Source organism: Thermobia domestica, chromosome 2 (genome assembly GCF_964235325.1).
Source record: "Thermobia domestica chromosome 2, izTheDome1.hap1.1, whole genome shotgun sequence".
NCBI classification, from domain to species: Eukaryota; Metazoa; Arthropoda; class Insecta; order Zygentoma; family Lepismatidae; genus Thermobia; species Thermobia domestica.
The window spans coordinates 382,801,667-382,819,224 of record NC_137455.1 but is presented as its reverse complement, the minus strand read 5'-3'; the positions used below and the strand labels follow the sequence as shown (position 1 = coordinate 382,819,224).

The 17,558-nt window shown below is 35.8% G+C and overlaps 1 long non-coding RNA gene across 2 annotated transcripts in view; it reads right to left on the bottom strand.

Annotated features, from left to right (window-relative positions):
- LOC145678881 (uncharacterized) overlaps positions 1-17,558 on the bottom strand; it is a 131,063-nt gene that overhangs the window by 95,677 nt on the left and 17,828 nt on the right. The window contains exon 2 of one of the 2 annotated variants that reach the window (XR_014130484.1): positions 5,329-5,481. The exons of the other annotated variant lie outside the window; for it this stretch is intronic. This is a non-coding gene — a long non-coding RNA (uncharacterized LOC145678881). The remainder of the gene's footprint in view (positions 1-5,328; positions 5,482-17,558) is intronic. 2 annotated transcript variants of the gene reach the window in all.

Below are 17,558 nucleotides of genomic sequence, written 5' to 3'. Positions count from 1 at the left end.
TTCCATTACATTAAAGAATAATTAATTATGTAAAGTAACAATCTAATAAGGATATTTTTGGCCACAATACTTAGACATTCCACGTAATGATCATGAGCACTACATATTTAAGAAACAAGAGAGAGCAATAGTCTTTCCTCATACTTTGAAACATCGGTATTCTTTTCTGTGTCACGATTTTTGTCACTTTGTAATCTTTAAAAGCGGTATAGTTAATGTACTGTCAAGATATGGTTGTTCCATTCGTACTACATCCTGGGGCATTACAGAAATAAGAAAATGTATTATAAAATTAAAAATGTAACTCAGGTTTTGTAATAGCTTCGATTTATTGCTTGGACTCCATAAGGAAGAGGACCATGTGTGTTAATACAGCGCTGACATTACTCATATGGTTGTCCCAGCCACTAAGTTGTTGTGATATTATAAAAATAAATAATATCGGACAAGTTTTTGCAATACTCCATCAATGGGACAAACTATTAGCGTCAATAGTAACCGTGACGAGCGGATTTACAATACGCCTACAATACTCATACGAATGGAATTACAATATAGTTATTAGCGCCAACAATACTCCGAGGAATGGAATTAAATACAGGTATTAGCGCCAACAATACTGATACGAGTGGAATTACACTATAATTATTACCACCAACAATACTCATACGAGTGGGATTACACTATAATTATTAGCTCCGACAATACTCATACGAGTAGGATTAAAATATGGTTATTAGAACCAACAATATTCATACGAGTGGGATTACAATATGGTTATTAGAGCCAACGATATTCATATGAGTGGGATTACAATATAGTTATTAGCGTCAACAATACTCATACGAGTGGGATAACAATATAGGTATTAGCGCCAACAATACTCATAGAGTGGAATTGCAATATAATTATTAGCGCCAACAATACTTATATGAGTGGGATTACCATACAGTTATTAACGTCAACAATACTCATACTAGTGGAATTACAGTCTATAGGTATTGTAACGTTAGAAATACCCGAATAATTATCCCAACCATATCTACTAAAAGTTAACATATTGCAGAAACCGAAACGTGTTGCAAAGATAACAAAACTGTTTTAAAAAGTTACAATACTTTTCAATTTTTTAAATATTCTAGAATTTATGTGACTGGGAATATCACACTAGTATTGTTGACGCTTTGTTTATAATACCGTTTTTTGGGTGTGTGAAAAGAATGAAAAAAAAAAGAAATAAAAAGGATTTTTCAGATAAAGCACCTAAGATAAAGATTATAAGATTACCTATCATTTATTTCACTTGTATGTACTACATGAAGATTACAGCCCAACAATACTTTCCATTGTTGAAAGACTAATAACGCTAATAACGAAACCGAGCTTTCGCTTGTTGTCGTTGTTAACAATATAATAACCAAAAGAATTAAGATAATCTTTCCTAATTTCCATGTCAAGAAGATCTTTACTCAGATGTGTGTGTGTGTGTGTGTGTTTCCTCGTATCTCCCTTTTTCACATTTAACATGCATGCATATATGCATGTACTCGTGTTTACGCTATGTTTATGCAGAAAAAGAGGAAAACAAAACAGGGAAAGATGGGATTTTCATATCAGTACAGACACGCGCATAATGTTGCATCATGACGCAAATACATGTAAACGCAAAGGCATTTTAATACATCGCTGTACGTGGCAAATTACATGAACAGCTCGCAAGAGATAAGGCGGCAGACTCTATAGCAGTAATAATAATAATAATAGTAATAATACAAACACTAATAATAATAATAATAATATGTACAACACTAGAAAAAGGGATGTAATTCACAGGAGCACGGTAACAACAGAAAAAGAAAGAGATGTTTGTTTGGCAAGACCTTGCAGATACGATTACGTCCAAAGTGGGAACGACGGAAGGATGTAACTGTCATAAACACACAAATATACAGGAAAAAAATACAAGAGTAGGGGAAAGGGTGTGGGGGGGGACATAGTGTGTCAATTGACCAAAGATATAATAAGAAAGAATTGGGTAAAAAAAAAAACTAAAAAATAATAATGCTTGGTGACAACCGGAAGGAACAAACCTTAATGTAATGGCGGTTTAGACAATAGCCCATGTGTCTACCTCCGTTTAGAGGAAACAAAGGAATTGCTGATGCGTAGTGCGATCTGTGACACCGGTCTTTTGTTATATGACACATATGCTATATATATCTGGTGTAATTTTTATTTTCTATTTTCTATACTTACAAACAACTTTGTACTTTAAAAAAAAATGCCATAACGTCGTATAACCTATACGTGGATATGTGTCCTTCAGTTATTGACAATTGCATTTCCCGTCATTCACTCGTTTTATCTCACCCACCTATCACCCTTTCATTTTTGTGAAATACGCCCAGTGTTTCCATACTTATTCAGATAGATTTTTTTAAATTCTCAATAGCTGTTTTTGACGAGTTGGACAAATTTTCGACTGAGCCTTGTTCCTTTATCATGTTAATGAAAAATATTTCGACAGTAATGTGCATCTTCGTCAGTTATGAAGATTTTCTTTTTCTACAAAGATCACCGTTACGTTAAGGAATAACTTTTCAACTGTAACATGCATTAAGTTAAGGAGAAACGTTTCAGTTGCAACATGCATTATCATTACGTTATAAGGAAAAACGTTTAAACTACAACATGCATTATCATTACGTTACGGAAAAACGTTTCAACTGCAACATGCATATTCATTACATTACGGAGAAACGTTTCAACTGCAACATTCATTATCATTACGTTAAGGAGAAACGTTTCAACTGCATCATGCATTATCATTACGTTAAGGAGAAACGTTTCAACTGCAACATGTATATTCATTACATTACAGAGAAACGTTTCAACTGCATCATGCATTATCATTACGTTAAGGAGAAACGTTTCAACTGCATCATGCATTATCATTACGTTAAGAAGAAATGTTTCAACTATGTCATTATCATTGCGATACTGAGAAACATTTCAACCGCAACATGCATTATTATTGCGTTAAGGAGAAACGTTTCGACTGAAACGTATATCATTATCATGTTAAGAAGAAATGTTTTGACTGCAATTTGCAAGTGTGTCATCAACATGTTAGGGAAAAATGTTTGAACTGAAATGTACATTACTGAAATATACAACAAGGAAACGCTGTTAGTGTCCAATTTAAGCAGGATTCAATTTACCTCGTATTGATGGATTACACTAGATTGTTTTATTAGAATTACAATATAGTACGGAAGTAATAAACAAAATAATTGTACAGATACTAACTAAAATATAAACGATCAATTGTAGAACAGAAGCATGAATACTAATTATGAATTATTAAATGAGCACATTATATCTCTGGAGATTGTTTGTTTTGAATGACTTTATTAACGTCCATAATGATAACCCTTTCAAAAATTAACTGTTGCATAAAAGAAATTTATGAGAAAATGAATGATATTTAAATGCTTCATTTAGAGAAAGAGAATAATGAAAGGAAGAGAGAAATGGAGAATTTAGAGAAAAAAAATGAGAGTAAGAGAGAGAGAGAGAGAGAGAGAGAGAGAAATGAAATACAAATAAACACTGCATAATTATTCTTATTTCAATAGAAGAAATGAGTTGTTTTAATTGTGTGAAAAGAAAATTAGTATTGTACTTTCAATTGGTATAAACTTAATACTAAGTTGTACACACTTTGTTTCGATTTAATAACAAGGTAATCTACATTTATAAAGATGCAATTATCTCTCTATCTGCGAGAGAAATATTAAATCTTTTAATCTTAGTAAATCCGATAAATTTAGCCATTTACATACCTATGGAACATGGGATAGAGCCTATACAATCTTAGATGTTATAGGGACGCGATGGCTCAGTGGTAGAGCGTTCACCTCTGGTGCATGGGGTCCTTGGTTCGATTGCAGCTCGCGCCAAGTAAAGTTAATGGTCGACAAACAAAACGCGTGGGTTTTCTCGGGCTTCTCTTGTGTCCTCCCGCTTTCTTCATTCCACCATTTCATTCATTTCTAATCATCACCGTCTCCTTTAGCCTAGTTTCCAAAACTTAAAGATTTAATTTTATTTTTCGATTCAACCTCTGACATTTTCCTATTTCACTTGTTTGTTTCATCCGTTTATCCCCAGCCGTTTGTGACAGTGGATGTTTCATTTTTGCAGGACAAAGTCTTTTCTTAGGCTCAGAATCGGGAATTATGGAATCTTTCAAAGCATTGTTTCTCTTAGTAATGCACTAAAAATAGGGTATATAATAATTACGTATTGGGAGTTGAATTGATTTAGATTTGATTTTAACGTTTCTTTTCAATACCCAAGCTATGTGAGACGGGGCCCTACTGTTGAAAGTGAGATCCATTTCTTTAGTCGGGTGTGTAGACTCCAAGAGACATAAAAAAATCGCGAGCATAGCTCTCGGGCTCGAGCTTATAATTGAGAGCGACCCTTTCAAATGAATAGCGAGCTACAACCTGGAGCTACCGTATCCCACGAGGCGACAATTTCTCGTCTCGATTTCCGTTTCAAAACAACACGAGAAATACGTTTTCAAATTTGAGACAAGACGAGAAACATGTTATTTGTCGTTTTGTTTTCGAAGCGAGAATCGAGACGAGACGAGACGAGAAAATTCTCAAGTCTCGTGGTAACACTAGTTCACCCAATTCTTAGATCTGAAACACTGTTCTAGTATAACATGGTTCATTATATATATATATATATATATATATATATATATATATATAAATTGATAAAGGGATTGTGCGAACATAATGAAGAACATTTATCAATGTTCAAAAATTTACGTTGATAGCTAGTTATTACAGAATATGCCCCAACAATAAATATTGTTTATATGTTGTTATACTACATCCTTCGTAAACCTCTCGTGATGCTGAAGGATTCTGATAGCTTCTAGATAAAATATAGAAAAAATAGGGCATACATTTTGTACATAAATTTGCAAAACGAGACGAAAACATTAGAGACAAGACAAGAAAGAAACTACTTTGAAAATTATGGCGAGAAAACCTTCTTTATCGTCTTTTCTCGTCTGTGGACAACCCTACAAGCATTTCCGTTACTGAGACAAATAGTACCACCAGGAATCGAGCCCATTACTTCCCGAACTTGAAGTACGTTTCCGACTTGTTCAGCCAAGACGCACACGTACCGGAAGATTTGATGGAATCTCGTACCAATATTCGTTAGATAATAGCAATACCTAATATATATATAAGTATATACACATATGTGTGTACAATATGAGTATTATAACAAACTTACCCGCAACTGTGAACGTTGTAGTGTTTAACCTTGCCAAACCACTATGTAAAACTAAAACTAGGACCCAATTCATATGTGTTCTTCGGGGAGAAGATATACCGTAACATCTCCAGAAGATGATGGTTACTCTAAAAAGGAGTCTCAGGGGAAAGTCTGAAAGTAACGGTAACAGCATCATATAAAACCTTGTGAAACTTAAAACGCGTAGAAGTAAAGCAAAATACAAAACAAAAAAAAAAAAAAAACAAAAAAAAATCTAGAAATTTGGGTCAAGAGTGTTTACAAGAGAAATTGGTCTTCCTAAAAAAGGGTTGAATGCCCACGATTGTCGCAACACGATTCTAAAAGAATTCCGTGGATAGAGAAGGACTTGTGTGTGTCTATGTGATGGCCAAGCGGTAAGTTAAAGAACGGTTCTCTTCTGTTTATACTTGGACGGCCATATGTCACCAAATGGAATAGATACAAATATAAATATATATGGGTTACACGAAAAGCAGGCCACTTTCAGTTACCACCATCATGGTTGACTTTACGTGAAAGTGGATGCTATAGAGAAGTTGTATAGGAAAGAACAAAAGACACTTCAGAATTTTGTAAGATAGAAACTCGAGGCGGCGACACAACAAACCCTAAAGAAGTTTACTTTTATTAAAATAAAGAGGGTTGCTTTTACTAAGTATTCTTCTTGAATGGCAAAATCAACCTATATTACTTGGAAAGGGATGAAACTAGATCCTTTTTTAAGAAATTCTGTTTTATGGCTTTAACGTACGGTATCATAAATGAGTAGCCCGTTATTGACAACCCTGTCTATCTACAAACTCGAAAATAAACAACTAAGAGACCCCATCACGGCGAAATTAAAATACCTCTAATTTAACAGTAATTATGTGAAATCTTCAAATAGATAAAAGATAATCGAAAGGTGGAACAAGAGCGCGCTAGACAATATTATATTACGTGGGCTACCATGATGAGCCACTTATCTGCTTTCGATTTCCAGCCATTTAGAAAATCGGCATTTATTTTCGAGTTTTTAAATAGCTGCAAACGGAAAGCTACTAGGTGACTCGTGATAACAGTACGTCATGAAAAATAATATTGCCTAGCGCGCTCTTGTTCCATATTTCGATTATCTTTTATCTATTTGAAGATATCACATAATTACTGTAAAATTAGCGGTAATTTATTTTCGCTCTTAAAGCGTTAATTGGTTGGTTTGGAATTTAGGTCTATTTCAGTACCAAGACAATATGGAATAGGGACATATAGTTTTGATGTGAGATCAGAATTACGTCAGCTCCCACCAGAAATCGAACCCGGGACTCAGTAACATATCTAGAAGGTAAAATTTGGGGGACAACCAGAACCAAGACTATGATAAGTATATCATGAGTTTACCATATAAATTTTCAAAAAATATGTAAATAATAGGTTAAATTATTTTTGTTACTCAAAAAACTGGGAGGCCTAGGTTCCCCGACTCAGGGTAGATCCGCCTTGCTCGGATTCTTGCACCGAAAGCGCGTACACTAATTTCACTTTATACAATATCGGATCTCACTTTGTACAAAAGGTTCTGCCTCATATATTCATGGTGTTGAAAAAGGACACAAAACGCCTGTAGACTAACCAAAATGAATGAAAAGTAGCACCACATTTGAACTTAGTTGTGCATGTATATGCACATATATTCGCAACTAAAAATTCATATGAAAAGAACGTACCTATTTTATATAAGAACAATAGTTTTGATCATGGCCTACCACGATGGAAAGAAGGGTGTATTTTATAATAAAATCACTAAGAAAGTTTAAAAATCAACGTTGATTTTGGAAGGACACATGTCAGGAAAATTTAAAGAACGTCTTCTTCGTGAGGGATGAGTCCTGTACAGGCGGGCATTCAGATTTATTTGTTGTGGGTCCTTAAACGAAAAACTGAAGGAGGTCTACACCGGATGAACCCCGAGTAAGTGCGCTCAAATGTAGACAAAACAGTAGATTATTTAAGAAGAATTTCAAAGTTCTTTTTAGGGGAAGTCCGGAACCGGTACCTCCCCGTGGGTGCGCCTGTGTCCTATATGAAACAAAATTGCAAAAAAAAAAAAAAAAAAAAAAAAAAAAAACTAGAATATTTACTCTGGAGTCATAAATAGTCAATAACAACAGTGGAAAATGGGAGGAAGTGGGTAAGGGCCTATTTTTAAAAATGTCATGCCCGCATTTACCTAGTACAACTAAGAAATCTTGGGATAAATTTTGTTAAGATGACCGGCTACAGAATTCAAACCCAGGTTAACTCGATTTTGAAACAAGAATGAAACCGATAACCTACGCTAACCTTGCTTTAGTTTTAACCCGTTCTACGAATTTTTAAATATTTTCGGATTAATTAATCACAAGAACAATTTCTCTTGGATCCTTTATAGTGCTACTGCTGCTATTACTACTACTACTACTACTACTACTACTACTACTACTACTACTAATAATAATAACATAGGATGCTGCTATAGCCTAGGTTACGAAGGAATATGTTCGACCAAATAGCGCATACTGAACTGGATAATGTATGGACAGCGCATTAGTTTCTAATAGCAGTATTTCTGGCTTTGGTAATACCATCCATTAGTCAGGCATGCAAGCGATAGCACAGATAGGTGGTTAGAAGATGAACAAGTAGATCTATATTCTGTATAAATATAGAGTTTAATTATTGAAATTGAATGATATATAAAAACAAATAATCTAATATCTAATGTAATATCTAAATTATTAATCGAATTTACATGTGTTTACAGGTGGAATATTAAATAAATAAATTAATTAAATCTCTAATTATGTTGTCAAATTTAGTGTTATAAAATAGTGGACTTGGGAGAATAATATATTACGAAATTACCGTTATAATCTACAGCTTAACGTGGGATCAGAACCACATGATGTATTGCTGGGAATCGAATCCGGGTCTTCCACGCGAAAGGCACGTGCGCTAATCGCTTAGTCATAAGGGAGCTCGACAGAATCATTGAGACTTAATGCATAACGATATACAGATATGTATAATTTACAAAATAAACTAATCACATGAGCTATCTTGCGCCGAAATCTAGCTGAAAAAAGGAATGACTTGAATTCTTCTAAGATGTGAGAAAATAGTGTATATTTGTCAGTTGTAACACCGTAACCCAAATATTTTCCCAATACAAAATGTGTAACGGTTTTCGCACTCAAAACCAATATCCAACCATACAACAACACACGCTCTCTTTTGGTTCTTTGTTATTTTTCGTTTTTTTTTTTTCCTTTTTTCATTTTATGGCACTATTGATGTCGACAACTACCCCAAAATCTGAGCAGAGAGGGAGGCTAATAAACTGTAATAGGGGTAGGTAACCCTTCAGTTTCAATAACCGACTCTTTTTCAGTTCAGATCCCGTTACACATACTCATAGGTCATAAAAACAGGTAGGGCAATATATATATACATAGGATCTCAACTTGATCTTCAGAGGCTGTAATTGATACATAGAATATTAACATTCTTAACTATAATAAAATACATTTAAGTATTTCTGGCAGAAAAATTCCACAAGAGAATGTGTATGTCTCTCCTAAATATTTTCTGTTATCAATTGTTGGACTCCTAAATTACAGAGCTGAATGACTAGCATCCTCGCTTCATATTTTGTAGATCACAGTTTCATTTTGAACGCCTTTACTGTGCTTCCTGTTGTTTACTTACTATAATTTTCTAACACAAAATTACTCCCTTTTACGTCATAAAGACAGGAAAATTCGGAACTTATTTCAGGTAATCCCTCCTTCCAAGATCAGTGATACAGCCCTTTGCTCACTTGACATATCCCCGCTGAAAGCGCGTAGTGGTTAGAGCGTTGGACTCACCTCCATGTTGTCCCGGGTCCGATTCCAGGCCGGTGCTTTCTAATTCTCGGCACCCACCCGGCGTCGTGAGGCAAACTGGGGATTCATATAAATAAAAGACGCGATGGCCACTAGGTAGAAAACTCCTGGTACGCCTATTAGAGATGGGACGATGAAGTGCGCTGACCACGTATTCGCCGTTATGGTGGACATAGTTCAGTCGATTGCTAACAGGTGGTGTTGGAGCTACTCAGGCCTACAAAAAGGGCTGCTACTCCAAATGGTTTATCCCCCCCCCCTCTAAAAAGCATCTGTTATTAAATTTTCTCAAGGGTCATGGTAGAGCGATAACTTCTGGTGCGAGGGATCCCTGGTTCGATTCCAAACTGTAAGATTGTGATGAACAAATCGTTTTCTTGTGGTACTCCCATTTCGTCCCAAATGCTCCCAACTCGCCAATCTTTCATAATCATTCATCTTCAATGATTGCGGGTCAGCAGTGTCATTTCAGGTTTTGCTTTGTGGAGGAGGGGGACACTAGATATCAGTAGATTTTCAGGTTTTTCATTGTTATATTATTATCTTAAGGATTAAAATGTATACAAATGTCAAAGTCAGGGGGAGCGATTCCTCCCTTCCCCCGTGGAGTCCGAAATGACATCCCAATCACGGATATATCGTTATTTCTACGGAGCATTATTTCTTTTATGTTAAAATGATTTTAGTAGTTGACCAGGAACCGTCGCCGTGGTCCTGTAATCCAGATCCTATCTTTGTTGGAGCCATAGTTTGGTGGGAAAGATACTGAGAGGGTTGATCTTGTATGATGCTTTGTAAGCCTGCCAATTGCACCAGTTCCAAGCTCTTTCGTTCAGAGCCAAGGTTAATAGTAAGCACCGTCCTTCATAACTCCGTTATTGAATAAAATCTTTAAAAAAATATTCTAGTATTCGTTGAGTGGATTTTGAGTTTAACATCCCCTTCAGCATCCAGGCCATATGAGACGGAACTTACTGATTAACGTGGAATCCGAACCACATGAGCTCCAGCCGGGAATCGAAGCCGGGTCTTCCACGCCAAAGGCGAGTACACTAACCACTTACCCACGAAGGAGCTCTATTTTAGTGTTCGATGTTTGAACAATGATTAAAGTAATTATTGGTTTATTCAGACATTATGACCAACGGTCGGATCATTGTTAGTGGCTCGTCTCATTCTCCTAAACTTTGTAAGAGTCTCGTCTGGTCTCTCGAAGACCTCTTTCTTGTCTCGTCTCGATTCTCGGAAAGCTTTACTTGTCTCTTCTCGTGTTCCAAATTCATATACAATATTTATGTCCTGATCTTTTTTTCTTAATTTCATCTAGAAGTTATCAGAATTCTTCCGCGTCACAAGAGGTCCACTAAAGGTGTGATATAACAACACTCAAACCATATTTATTGTTGGAGCATATTGTGTTATGACTTGCGTATCTTGAAATGTTGATAAATTATCTTCATTGTGGTCGTGCAATCACTTTATCGATCATGGTTTTTAAATATAGTATGATTCATGTAGATGTAACACTAAGACAGTGTTTGAGATCTAATATTTGGGTGAACTAATGTTGATCATGAGGTTCTGGTAATTTTCTCATCTCGTCTCGATTTTCTCATCTCGTAGTATCAAAAACGAGACGAGAAATTTCTCGTCTCTTAGAAAACACTAATTATTAGTTTCTAAGATCAAACAAAGCGTGATGATAACGAAATTTAAAAACAAGGGCGAATGGTAAATGTTTCTCCCCTATTTTCCCGGAATATCTCACATGTAGAATGCTTTCTCTGACAAAATTTCCAGACTAAGATATTGAACTCTCCCAAATCTGTGTTCCAAGCTTCCAACGATGAGATTACTATAACTGTTTTATAAATTACATTCGGGACCACAGTGACTCACTAGTAGAGCGTTCATCTCTGCTGTATGGGGTCCTTGGTTCGATCCCAGCTCGCGCCAAGTGAGCTTTATGGGAGACAAACACCGTGTGCGTGGGCTTTCTCGGGGTTCTTCCGTTTCCTCCCACATTCATCCTTCCACCATTTCATCACTGTCTCTTCTAGCCTAGCCGGCATAATCGAGAGACGTAAAACTTAAAGATTTAATTTAATTTTACTTTGTTGTAGTACATTCATTTGGTACGAATAATTAATTGATTACTTGATGCACCTTAGTGTTTCACTGCAATGTATTTTAATGCATATTTCTTAAATTGATATATTTTATGTGTCGTTTGAATTAAAAATACAATTAACGATGCATTTTTCATTCGATTTTAATAACTATGAGAAATAATTTAACATAAAATTTATTTATTATCATTCTAATGCATGTCTCCATCTCTCTTTTCTTTCCTGCTGAAATTTTGTTTCTTATTTTTAGACAGAAGCTCGACTACATCCCTTTTGTACTTGTCGACTTTTGTATATAAACGTTTCTTTACTTTGAGCTCTCCGCGCACGTGTGTGTGTCTTCAGCTAAGGCGATTGTTTTGATTGGTTTTTTCCCGTTTTGAGGGACCCCGAATTCAATTTCCATAAGGTTCTTTGTATTAAGGAGTTCAAAGGCTAAAAGCATCCCTAAAAGAGTTTGCCTTGCATCTTCCAAAAGCAAACGAAGTGTAGAGAAAGGAATGAAGGGGGAGGGGGAAGCAATGACTTTCTACCAAGAAATGAGGAAGACTAAAAAGGGGGGAAAGAGGAAAGATGTTACTTTCTACGGCTTCCAGATGAAAGAAAAGTTGCTACTTGCAGGAGTTCCCGCCCAGAACGAAAGAAAAAAAAAAACGATCTAAGACTCTATGGCCTAAGTAAAAAGAGAGAAAACTTGGGAGAACTTATTTGATTTCAGTGTTGCCCTCTCTATGGTAGGCAAAAATAACCAAATATCAATTGAATAACGTTTCTTTGTAGTGTTTCAAGATTTTTTAGTGTTCAAATATAATCAGATGTCAAGCTATGAAGTTATTTTCATAAAAAAATTACATATTTTGATCTATAAAGTCAAATAAAATAATGTATAGGCCTACCTTTCAAGATAGTTCATGCGCTGTCCGTCCACACCTACTAATTTAAAAATGAAATCTTTTGAGTTTAAAGTCCCACGATTATGCCCTATAGGCTAAGGGAGACGATGATTAAGGCAAGTAAATGATTATGGGAGAATTGGTGGAATGAGAAAGTGGGAGGAAACGGGAGTACCCCGTCCACCAAAAACTCACTTGGCCGGGGATCAAACCAGGGGCCCAAAGCACCAGAAGTAAGCGCTCTGCCACTAAGCCACCGTGAACCCTTATTCATTTAAAAAGTTTTAACAAGTAATGGTTCTTCAAAGTACTGTAGTGCCATAAAATTTAACTTTAGGAACCATGTATTGGCAGTGATTGATTTCAAGGGGTGACCCGGAGGAATACCCCAGAGCAGCGAAATTTTCGTCGGTACAAATCTACAGTGCTTAATAAAGGTACCAGGATTTTCGCAGTGCTACTTTTACCCACCGTGTATTGAAATTATCTCCCCTCCCCTCTTTGGATGAAATCGTCTGAAATCATCGACACAGAAGCTAAACTGCACTGCATGACAGATAAATAATCATCAGATAATCATGTTCATTGCATGCTCATTGGTCAGCACATTAGATTCATTTAGTGCCATAATTTCCAACTTTTTAAACGAGAGTTGGCTACATCTTAATTCAAGTAGCTAGAGTTTCCTTGAAGACAAATATTGTGGCTACATCTTAATTCAAGTGGTTAGAGTTTCCTAGAACAAGAGTTGAAAGCATATCTTAATTCAAGTAGCTAGAGTTTTCTAGCAGACAAAAGTTGACTCTACATCTTAATTCAAGTTGCTAGAGTTTCCTTGAAGACAAGCGTTGAGGCTACGTCTTAAATCAAGTAGCTAGAGTTTCCTAGAGACAAGAGTTGAGGCTACATCTTAATTCAAGTTGCTAGAGTTTCCTAGAAGACAAGAGTTGAGAGTATATCTTAATTCAAGTAGCTAGAGTTTCCTAGAAGACAAGAGTTGAGGGCACATATTAATTCAAGCAGCAAGAGTCTCCTAATAGACAAGAGATGAGGCTACATCTTAATTCAAGTAGCTAGAGTTTCCTAGAAGACAAAAGTTGAGTCTACATCTTAATTCAAGTAGCTAGAGTTTTCTTGAAGACAAGAATTGAGGCTACATTTTAATTCAAGTGGTTAGACTTTCCTAAAAGATAAGAGATGAGGCTACATCTTAATTCAAGTAACTAGAGTTTCCAAGAAGACAAAAGTTGAAGCTACATGAGACACACTTTTCTTACGTACAATATGAAGGTAAGTTAATACTTGACTTTTGATATAGAGAAAACACTAAATTAATGCCATTCGTGCAGGGGATGGAAATGCTGAGTGGATAACTGTGGAAGGAAGCCTGTTACCGCTAAGGAAATGGAACCAAGCGGCGGAGAGGGCAAAATCCAATTTCCGTAACTCGGAGCATTGGGACAGAAATTTCTCTTCGGTCACCTTTCCTTATGGCCTCCCATTTGGTTCCAAGACATGAACTCCCCAACAGAAGACACACGGGGGTATCTCTACAGTAATGCTACTGGAAGACTTTGATGTTACTGGGAGGAAGAAGAGCAGGGGGAGAATGCGTGACACACGCAAACTGCATGCGTAATGCATGGTTGATTTCACGATGCTTTTGTATGTTCTTACATCTCCTCTTCCCCTGCCTTAGGTTTACCAAAAAAATACATGGAGTTTCTAGTATCAAAAAAAGAACCAAGAAGCCAGAGGGCGTAAGGATTTCAGAGAGACATATGTTCTTCATTGCCCAATGGGAAAAGAGGCATACCTTGTTTCAGAATGTAAAATGGAAGAACATCAGCAGACTTCAATTTCGTCACTAAATAGATTGTCCACAGACAAAAAAAAAAAAAAAAAAAAAAAGCCTTGTCTCTTTTTAAAATTTTGCATGATGAGGTATGCTCAAAGAAACTGTCAAAATTTTTATGGAATTTCAGTCAATGTAATTACTGATTACGGCTTAATTTAGCGGTGGAATAGTTGATGAGGAGTCTCTAGGACAGTGGCGGATCCAGCCCGGGGGCGAGGGTCCTTGTCCCCCAATTTTTAAGTGACAAAATAATTGAAACTATTATTTATAATTTTTGAAAGTTTATAGTAAACTCATGACAAAATTACCATAGTCTGCGTTCTGCCTGTCCCCCTAGTTTTCACCTTCTAGATCCGCTACTGATCTAGGAGACCCGGGTTGGATTCTTAGTGAGTGTGAAATTTATTTCTGTAAAATTACTTGTTCTCACTTTTTTAAATAAAGAAAATACTAAATCTACGTTCGTAAAACAAATTGATTACACAGAAAAAAAAGTCTTAGAAGAACGTAACAATTAAACTTATATCCATTGTTAGCTGCCAGTGATCCAGATCCTTCCAGCATCTGTAAATTAGACATCTGGAGAAAACAGAGATGATGGATACTGATTACGTCATCATTTGTATGTGCCTAAGTCAAAGTAAAAACAATTCAGTATATTTATACCACACATTGAGCTACTTTACTTGTTTCTTCAAGGAACAAAAAAAGCGTCCAACACAGTGGCGGACCTAGAAGGTAAAAATTGAGGGGTGCCAGCCAGAACCCATACTATGATAGGTATATCATGAGTTAACTATAAACTTAAAATATATACGTGTATATATAATAGTTTAAATTATTTTTGGCACTCAAAAAAAAAAAAAAAACTGGGGGCTAGGCCCCCGGCCCTGAACTATATCCGCCACTGGTCCAATACTCTTATTATCGGTTACTGGTTACTGTTAATCCGAATAATTCCATTCTGATCACTTAGCGCTTGTCCTTCTGTTTACAGACGAAAATTACTGGTAATATTCCTCATAAATCAAGTCTGCAATTTATAACGCAAGTATGTAAATAATGAATATTTCCATTTCATATCATCTAATGTTGCAATATGTATCAGATGTATGTAGACCTGATATAACGTAATATACATTTTATATGTATATTACAAACTAGCTCGTGTTGTGACAAGACATGTTAAAATTATTCGAAATTGTCTCATTCTTTGAATATGTCAACTCAAATAAGTAATCGAAAGATGTTCTGAAACTCATTTTGTACATAAATTGTTATATTTAGACAAAATCTGTCTTGTCGTGTCTGTATGTTCTGCCTTAACGTAGATCCTACCTTTTTTCTTTTTTTTTTTTTTATCTAATCGGAATGGAACCAGGAAGCCTCCTAATTCAACTTAGTGAAGATAACCAAACATAATCCTAGTCTCACCTAACAAAATCTAACTAAACAAATTCTAACTAAGTTTACCTAACCAAATGTAGTGTAATCTAACATGACAGAGTGTAATCTACCCTAGCCTCATCTAACCGAATGTAATCAAACCTAGCCTCACGTAGTCAAAAGTAATAACCTTACCAAACCTAGTCTCACGTAGTCAGGCGTAATAACCTTACCAAACTTATTCAAACGCAATTTAACATAGCCTTACGTAACCAAATATAATCACTATAGTCTTACCAAACACCAAATGAAACGTAATGTAATTTAGTCTAGCCTCACCAAGTCTGAGGAAATGTAATATGATCAACCTAATCAGATCTAACCAAACGGAATCTAAGCTAACGTAATCTAACCTAACGTCATGTAAGCAAACGTGATTGAACCTAGCCCTGACCTAACCAAAAGTAATAGGCTGTACCTAGCCCTTACCAAATCAAACCTATCCAAATACAATTTAACCTAGCCTTAACCTTCCAAACGTAATCTAAACTAGTATGACATAACCAAACACAAATAACCTACCGTTATCTAACCAAACATATTCTAAACTAGCCTCACATAACCATACGGAATCTAATCTAGATGGAGTCGATAAGCCAGTGGAGCAGGGATAAAGTGATCTATTTTTTTTTCTTTTTAGTTCAAAAGGGTACACTTAAAATAGGAAGTATATAACTGGTATAATTGAATAGATTGAGAATTATAGGATTAGAAGAATGACATAAAAAATAATGATTTAATTAGATATATATATATATTGGCTTGCAGACAGTCATTTACACATTAGAACAGTTGAATCATTAACATAGCTATTGAAAAGGCACGTTCTTAGAAAATCTTTTGAATTCTAGCAGCTGTAATTGTGACCTAATTTCTTCCGAATATCGTTGGGAGAAGATGATTTGCTGTGGAATGCGTTGAAGGTCGACAATTAACGAAAGGAAAACAAGATAAATGAGTAAACAAAAGAGAGAGAGAGAAAAAGAAACTCTGAAATGAATCAAGCGGGTCATAATTTTTGCTGAAATATTTTTGCAAAGATTCTGACTCTTAAAATGTGCCATTTTGTACCGCCGCTAATACACACATACACATATGCAAGTGTAATTTACGAGTCCATTGGTTGCTAGAAGCGCCTGCTTCCGTCGGCGTCTATTTTTATGTTCGCCACATCATCGACTGTCGGAGGTGGGGGGAGGGGGGATGAATGTAGTGGGGAGAGACGCATCTCTGTTGCTTGACGTCGCAAAGTAGAAGAATGTAATAAGTCTTTTCCTGCAGAAGGAAACAATTATACAACTTTTTTGGGGGTAGTTTTTTTCAACTGAAAAAATCTTTCTTTCACGTAAGTGTTCCAAATGTTATCATCAGTCGATGTTTTCTGTAGACAAAACGTGTGTTACCTAATCAGAGTGTTTCTTTGTATTAGTAATCGGCCTATAGTTAAATTTTCTATCTTTACACACTATAGGTTCTATCATATAATCCGCAAAACAATTTTGTTGAAATCTTAGTTTCCTAATATTAGTTCGAAATGTTTTTTTGTATAAATAGTTAACACATAACTTCATTTGTGTGTATGCGTGAATAAAACTAATTTTACTAACAGCATACAGTGCGTGTATTATTTTTCCTTCCCGGAAAGTTAGTGAATTATAGTGTCATGGGGTTAGATTCCCGAGATAATTTAGTGGCCATCACTTTTTTTTTTTTTTTTAATTTTATTTTGTGTGCGTGCGATCAACCACGTTTTGGTACATGCCATTCATATCCGAGGATATCCAAAATTGCATACTCGGTGCTCGGACTAAATCCGAGTACCAGCCGTAGTAATTAAACGCAACTTCTATGGTAGATAGCAAACTCAACCCTCAAACAAGTTCTAAGTGGGAAATAGAGAGAGCAAACAGTGAGCTCAAGTTCAAGGTAGCCAGTGTGTCATTTAGGATTCCCAACCGTCCGGTATTTTACCAGA